The sequence below is a fragment of the Pyrus communis genome, chromosome 8, assembly GCF_041283825.1.
Source record: "Pyrus communis isolate YQ-2024b chromosome 8, ASM4128382v1, whole genome shotgun sequence".
Classification (NCBI taxonomy): domain Eukaryota; kingdom Viridiplantae; phylum Streptophyta; class Magnoliopsida; order Rosales; family Rosaceae; genus Pyrus; species Pyrus communis.
In genome coordinates, this window is record NC_142572.1 from 7,927,020 (window position 1) to 7,934,603 (window position 7,584).

At 36.7% G+C, this 7,584-nt stretch overlaps 1 pseudogene; it reads right to left on the reverse strand.

Moving 5' to 3' along the window:
- Positions 1 to 3,306: 3,306 nt before the first annotated feature.
- Positions 3,307 to 7,099, reverse strand: LOC137718840 (profilin-like; annotated as a pseudogene).
- Positions 7,100 to 7,584: the final 485 nt, after the last annotated feature.

Consider the following 7,584-nt stretch of genomic DNA (forward strand, 5'->3'; position numbering starts at 1 on the left):
GCTACCTCAAGGGTATGCTGGATTTAGGTTTGTTTTACCTATACAAATCCTTGAGAGCAATCCCCGCCCCATCAATCCTAGGGTTCGTTCTCGCCTTGTTGGTTACGATGATGCAGGTTACTTATTCGATTCATATAAGGCATGTTCTCAAATGGTTACGTCTTTACCATTAGTGACACCATAATATCTTGGACATCCACTAAACAGTCCTTAATTGTGACTTCTTTGGACCATGCTGAGATCTTCGCCCTACATGAAGATACTCGTGAATGCTACTGGCTGAGAGCAGTAATGGAACATATTTGAAGCACCTGTTGTCTTTATTTCGTCATTGACATCCCTACAACGATTTATGAAGACAACGCAACATGTATCGACTAGATTAAGAAGGGCTACATCAAAGAAGAGAACACCAAGCATATTGCACCAAAATTCTTCTTTTTACATCAAAAACAAAAGCATCAGAACATTAAAATCAATGAAATCTATACCCAGGACAACCTAGCCAATCTCTTCACGAAGTCAATACCAAAGTCCACATTTTAGAACCTCATCCAAGGAGTTCGTATGTGTAAATTATTTGATCTGAATTGCTTGTAGTTCTCATTTTTGGAAGTTTTGTCAAACTCAGGGAGAGTATCCAGAATGTGGGACCATGATTTTTTGAGCCTGAGAATGATCGGAATGCCCAAAGCCCATGGAGCGTAGTCTGGTTGGATAAGCTTAGGCCTATTAAAGATATTACTAGTCTCCCAAGTAAAGGAAGCCCTAGTTAAAGTCAAATTAAGATATCTTAGGGATTAGGCAATATAATCATGATTCTAGGGAGATTGGATATTTTATCCTAGATTTCCTCCTAGATAGTCTCCCGATTTGATAAAGATTATTTTTCCTACGAGAACTCTTAAGATCCCTATATATACACTAGCCTAGGTATTTATCAAGAGACTTCGATTACTCTTTCTCGGATCTATCTCCCTCTAGGACGATCATTTTATTCTCTACAAGACTACCATAGATATTCACCTACACTTCTATCTCTCTTTCAGACTTCTCTACACATATTCTCTTAATGCCTAACAGAGGCCCTTACGTTGTCGTCCACACGTAGATACATGCATAGAGAACTCATCTCCCAATGCCCCACAATAGGTTATTTATCAAGGATGGTTCACACCATTCTTTTGTAGAACTACACCCGTGGTTTTATTATCCTTCCTGAAGATATGTAGGCAATCATTTTCGGATTCAACCACACCCCCAATCAACCTCTTCTACCCTCACCGATGATCATGGATAATTTCGACTTGGTTCTCGCCTCCGTCTGTGGAAGTGCATGAATTTAATTCCAACACAGAAGTATAATCACTTGATTAATGTACTTTTTTTCTCTACGATTATTAGCATTTTTCTCACTGGATTTTTGCTACTAAACTAGGTTTTAACAAGGCACCCCACCTGAGTTGGTCGTACCCTTATGAGGTTTTTCTACTTTCGTCCCATAAACATTTAATGTTGACATTATGCGTACTTCTTACGTCTAGAGAGAGAATGAAAGGAATTCAAGGTTGTACTGCACCAAGTAAGGGAAATCACTCTCTAAGTGCAAGCAACCTTGAATCCTGGAGATAGTCATCTTCATACAATCTTAGTGGTTCCTCTAAGCTTCCTTTGATCTTCCTCAGTCAATAAAAGCTCTCTAAGAACCCTAGGAAACCCAGATCACCTCACTTTGAACATCATGCAATCAAGCAAAGTTCTCTCTCACGCTAAGCCGACAAGCTTCTAGCATCCACGCCACGCTTTGCTTAGGCAAGTCATTATTTGTCCAAGTGTGCTGTCTTCGAACCATTAATCGAACCGATCAAGAGAGACACGCTTATCCTTTCGAGGTATCCTTGGACTCGGTATTCAAATTGACTAGGAGAACAAATGGTGTATACCCCAACTCTAGTTCGACCTAAAAATCCCCCAACACATGTTTACCAAAAAGTCACCAAAATAAGAAACCGTATGAATGTTGGATCAAATTGTAGCCATTTTAGTTTTCTTTGAAGTACTATATTCGTCTATTTTCTTCATTTTAATTGGAAGTTCTTTGTGATCTTGAATCTGTCTAACTTTTTATAAAAAGAATATATAACTACATGAATTATAATATAAACTATTCAAATCATCAAAGAAAGTTAAAAGTAAACCACAACAAGGTGCCACCTCTTGTGTCTTAGCACACCAGAAATCAAACTCCTTGTAAGATTTGAGCTTCATATTATGTATATAATATAAATCGATATACAAGAGATATAGATAGGACTTGATGGGCGAACAAACCTTCTCACATCAATTCAGAATTAGTGATCGCCAGTCGTGGCCTACCAACCATTATCTCCCTCCCCTTTATCCATCCATATTTATTTTTCTATCTTCAACCACCCATCAATATCATATTTTACGATGGTCGTAGAGGATTAAGGGTTTCTACTAATTTATCTTATTTTGTGTCTATCTTAACATATTTTTAGAGTGTGGCAGAAATAGTCAATTTCAGAGACAGAGTTGAGATTTTATCAGGTGGTTTATAACTTTAAGCTAAGCTATAAAAATTATGATATATGATGAATGCAAATCAATAAGGAAAGTGGTAATTTTACCATAAACTTGCTTGAATTTTATTTTTCTCTCGTTCGATATTTGATACTTACCCACGTTGAATGAATACCCTGTGAGATTAAGGCCAAACTCAACCAAACTCATACCAACTAATACATGGATCAACTATTGTATGAGGTATTTTGTCGAGTACTTGGAGCACATTGCTGAAATCGGTCCACAGATGTGCAAAGGGCCTGCCAAGAGGAGATGAGTTGGGCATTGACGAGTTAGACTCCAATCTCCACCTAGGCTCATTTTTGTCCAACTTGCATCCAATTGTTGGTTACGGTTTAGAATTTTTATTTTTAAACCAACGATATTACTATATTAAGGGGATGAGAGAGTGCTAAACCTCACAATAAGTTAACAATAATGTGGTTCAAAGACACTAACATTTTTTGCCACTGCATATATAATACAAGAACATTTCTTCTTTGGCATAGAAAAAATAATTTTTACCACACTGTCATAAGGTGAAAATTCCAAAAGGATACTCAGAACTTAAAGAAAACAGAAAAATCGAACAAATGAACAAATCCTAGAACACGAAAAGACAATCCTTCCGTCACGGTTATTTTCAGTAACACTACCAACAAGTATATGCAAGCCAAAAAAGAGAACTTAAGGATATGAAAATCATGACGGTGATATGAGTTATAGGCCCTGATCAATCAAGTAGCCTCCCAACCTTTCCACAATCATATTACATTGTCCTGGAGTCAAGGGCTCCTCATATATACCAAAAACAAGAGCTTGGCCGGTTTTCTTCACTGTAACGCCACCAGAGCCCTGCAGAGGAAATCGAATCAGATTGAACTTTACTATATTCTGAATGACTCAATCCATTTAAAAGATCCATCATGTCGATAACACATAGACCAAACAACAAGCAATACATCATTCGGTGGAAATTAGCTTCAGTGGTTGCAACTGCATATACCTGCATCTGCAAAGTTACGAACCTCATAATTCATAAGGGGTGATGTATTATAAACTAGCACTCAAATTAAACCCTCTTATTGACAATTGTAGTAAAGATGTAAGTAGGGATTGTTCTAGGCCGAGGATTAGGAGGGATTGCTAATCTACTTAAAACTGACTCAAAAACACAAAACTAGGCTTAAAAACACTTAACTAGACTCAAAGAACTCAAAACAAACTAAAGAGACTCAAAACAACACAAAATAATCAAATAGACTCAAACTAGACACTAAAGGTTGATTTGGGCGAAAATTGATTTTAACTTGACTCAAAACACTTAAAAACACAAGTTTTGACAGATTCTAACTAATTTGACACAACAAAGTAAAGGGGATTGGGTTTTTGACGAATCTAAAACTTAAACAAACAAATTGCAGAAACTAAGTAAAGGGATACGAATTTGGGTGAATTGATGGGTGATTAGCTAGCTAAAGGGTCCTTCTCCACACGTAACACACTTGCATACAAATCGATTTCCAATTGCTTTTCCCATAAACCATGAACCTCAACGCCCCAGATTAACCGTGAACAGCACTAATTAACCCTCAAATTTTCCTTAAGTCATTGAATTGGATGGACAACGCATCGGCAACCAAATTATTCTTCAATAGTTCCCTACATGAACAGCATAATAGAGATACAATCAAAGATCATTAAGCTTTGTGAAAATCATAAGCATTAACAAGGCATTTGTAACTATGAACATCATGATACTTCTACCAAGAATTTACTTAACACGATTGTGACTAGCAACCTCCACTACTTGCAAATATAAGTTCATAATGATTAAGTGAAACTTCCTTATATTCTAGCATCAAATTCATGCATGCAAACTAAGCGGGCCCTCTTAATCAACATACAAGAATACGTTATCAATCAAACAGTTAAGTGAATTGCATTCACGATTTATGAAATCACAACTGGAAGTAATCAATTCATATTGCAAATATGTTCATGGCTTTGAATTCTCCTCTAGCTAAAACGAGTTTAGCACCTCATGTTTGCAATTAAACAAAGAAAACTTAAATTAAACATTGAAAACAAAAGATTGAATACACCTAGAAACGTTCCAACAATCCAATAAATCTTGAATGGCAGGTACGACTCTAAGCTATCCTCTCCTTCCTTGCAAAATTGTGGCACAAGGGTGGTTGTGGTTGAAATTGGGTTATTGTGTATTAGGGATGGGTGGTGCGGAATTGTGTTGAAGGATGAATGGCTGAATGAATGAATGGTTAGGGATTTGCGGCAAGAACATATATATAAAGACAAGGCATTAATTAAATGTTTTGAGAAAGATTTGGACTCCAAATCCTCAAGGAAAAAGGCTAATTAAATCAGAATCCAAGAGAGAAAAGGGTAACAAGGGTGTGGCAAGGAATAGAAAAGGGGAAAAGTGGTGCCTTGCACAGCAAGGGAAAAGGAAAGGGAAAATTGGTGTGGCAAGGAATGGGAAATAGGACTAGGTCTTCTAGAATCATTATTTAAGTGTCCTAAAATAATTAGGGATCCTCCTTGCTGCTGGAACTCTAGGTAGTGAAGGATTAGGATTGACTTAGTCAAAATAAGGAAGTTTGACTCATGTTTCCTTCTTTCTTGCTAATTCCTTATCTTTCAAGTCTTGAATTAATTTCTTCAACTCTTTAGCATATTCCTAGCCTTCTTGAACTTCAATTTCATCCATCCACCTTGCTCCATGCATGAGCTATCTATTCCAAGTCCAAAACTGCTCCAAATTGCCTTTTCTTGCCACTTTAGTCAATTGAACCTACAAACACACGAAAATAGCTTAAATTACTATAATAACTAGAAACTAACTACATAAATGCCAAGAAACAAGCTAACTAAGTCGCATAAATATGCTCCTATCAAGGGGCATTCTGTTGTTGGGAATAGTTTGTTACTAAACTAGCACATGAGACAAATCATATGCAATTAGGCAACCATGTGTTTTTGTACTTTAGCTATGTGAGACTATTGTCAACGACGACTGTGGGACTCTTGAAGCTCAAGCTCTATTATAGAACAAGGAACCCAAAAGGAAATTTGAATACACAAAAGAGGAAATTTAAGGCGATTCACCGGTATAACTCTTGACGATCTATTACTATTCTTTTAAGGACATACTATTATCTAAAGTCTTTTAATTAGGAGCAGATGAGAAGGCAGAATGTTGACTACAACATGAAGAAACTTCAACAGATGGAATCGATGGTGAACAATTTTATAAGTCAAAAAGCTAAAACAATAGATGGTGAACAGTTTTAGAATCTATTGCATGATTTTGATATGTAATTAGATAGTATCTGTTACATTAAGCTCGAACTTAGGATCATTTCTACAAGCTTTCATTCTGCCTAAAAGCACACATGGTGAAGATTAAGTTGTTCATATGTGAATTAATTTATTTATGCTTCACAACAAGATCCATCACTTGAACATAAATTGTCCACATTTCATGTTCACTTGTCATTTGAGAAAGCAATCATAATCTTAGACGTGATTTCATGAACATGTAGGGTTCTTAGAGGTTACATTAGATAATGCATTGTCTTAGTGGTTTCTTTATTCGTTAAAAAATTACTATTTACTTGTTTCTTCTTCTTCTTCTTCTTCTTCTTCTTATTATTATTATTATTATGAAATTGAGACTTGAAACCTTTTGCAGACATTGTGTTAGTCATGGACTGAAATCCTAATCAAGTAAAACACTTTCGAAGGGGAATTTTCTCGAAATGATCATTTTCATCTAAAACAAATATACCTAACTTGAATTACTCCAAAATGAATTCAAACAATGTTATCAATGACCTATTAGTATATGATGAAGGAAAGGAGCAACATAAACAAACCTTGCCACGAATAACAGCTCCGCTCTCGCCCTTAATAACCACGTCCTTTGTTCCACCAAGGTGTAATTGGGTTGGAGCAAGAGACCCGGGCTCATCGAAATCTTTCATTATTGCCGTAATTTCTTCTGGCTTAAACTGCACATAAATAATGAAACAAGCAAACCAATCTGTCTCCATCACTCACTACCTACAATAGCAGAGAACTTTTTCTCAGCAACCAAACAGAAAGTATGAATCACAATTCACAAACTATATCGGTCAATCACTAAAAAAACAAAAACAAAAATTGATTCTTATCAGAATCTCAATTGAAATGTCAAAATTAGTATCCATTAGTTTTACAAGTCCTCACATCTGCAATCCAATTACTTCACTTTTCCGTGAAAATTGAAAATTTTCTGAGGAACCAAACCGAGCTATGTGCACAGATCAAATGAAGAAACGAAAACGAAAAGTAATCGGAGAGAGGAAAGAAAAGAAGGAGGGAGAACCTTAGGAAAGGTAGAGCTCTAGGCCCACACACTACAGTGGTGACCGAGGATGGCCGCGACGGTCAGGTGGTGACCTTCAATGTCGCACATCAAGTGATCGTCGACATACGCCTGCCACAACATTTTCTGATTCAATCGTGATCGTCGAATTTATATCTTATAAAATTTGATAAATTTTTTGCAAATTTTCTCCTACTCCTGGTTCGTAGGAAGGAGGTATGCATGCACACGCGGAGTCAACCTGAAACTTGAAAGAGAAAAGGAAGAGGAATTTGGTGGGCCCTACTGCATCTCGGTGTAAACATATGCACGTTGGTGTTGGGAAGGTGCTCTTCTCAGCCGTTGGATAAGAACGTGATTGATTGAGTGCTTTTTTCGTTGAACGAAATTGATTGGGTGCCTTAAAAGTCCTGCTACTGCATATAGTTGGGCGGTACATCAATTTGGTATGGACCAAACCGGCCGATCAAAATAAGAGTGGCCCGTTTATTATTATTTTTCAAGGAAAGTCAAATGGTCCAAAATCTAACCGATTCATATGATAAATTGGTTCGCTTGTTGTATTATGAATTTAGTGAGGGAAGAAAGAGGGAGATCGGCTAGAAAGA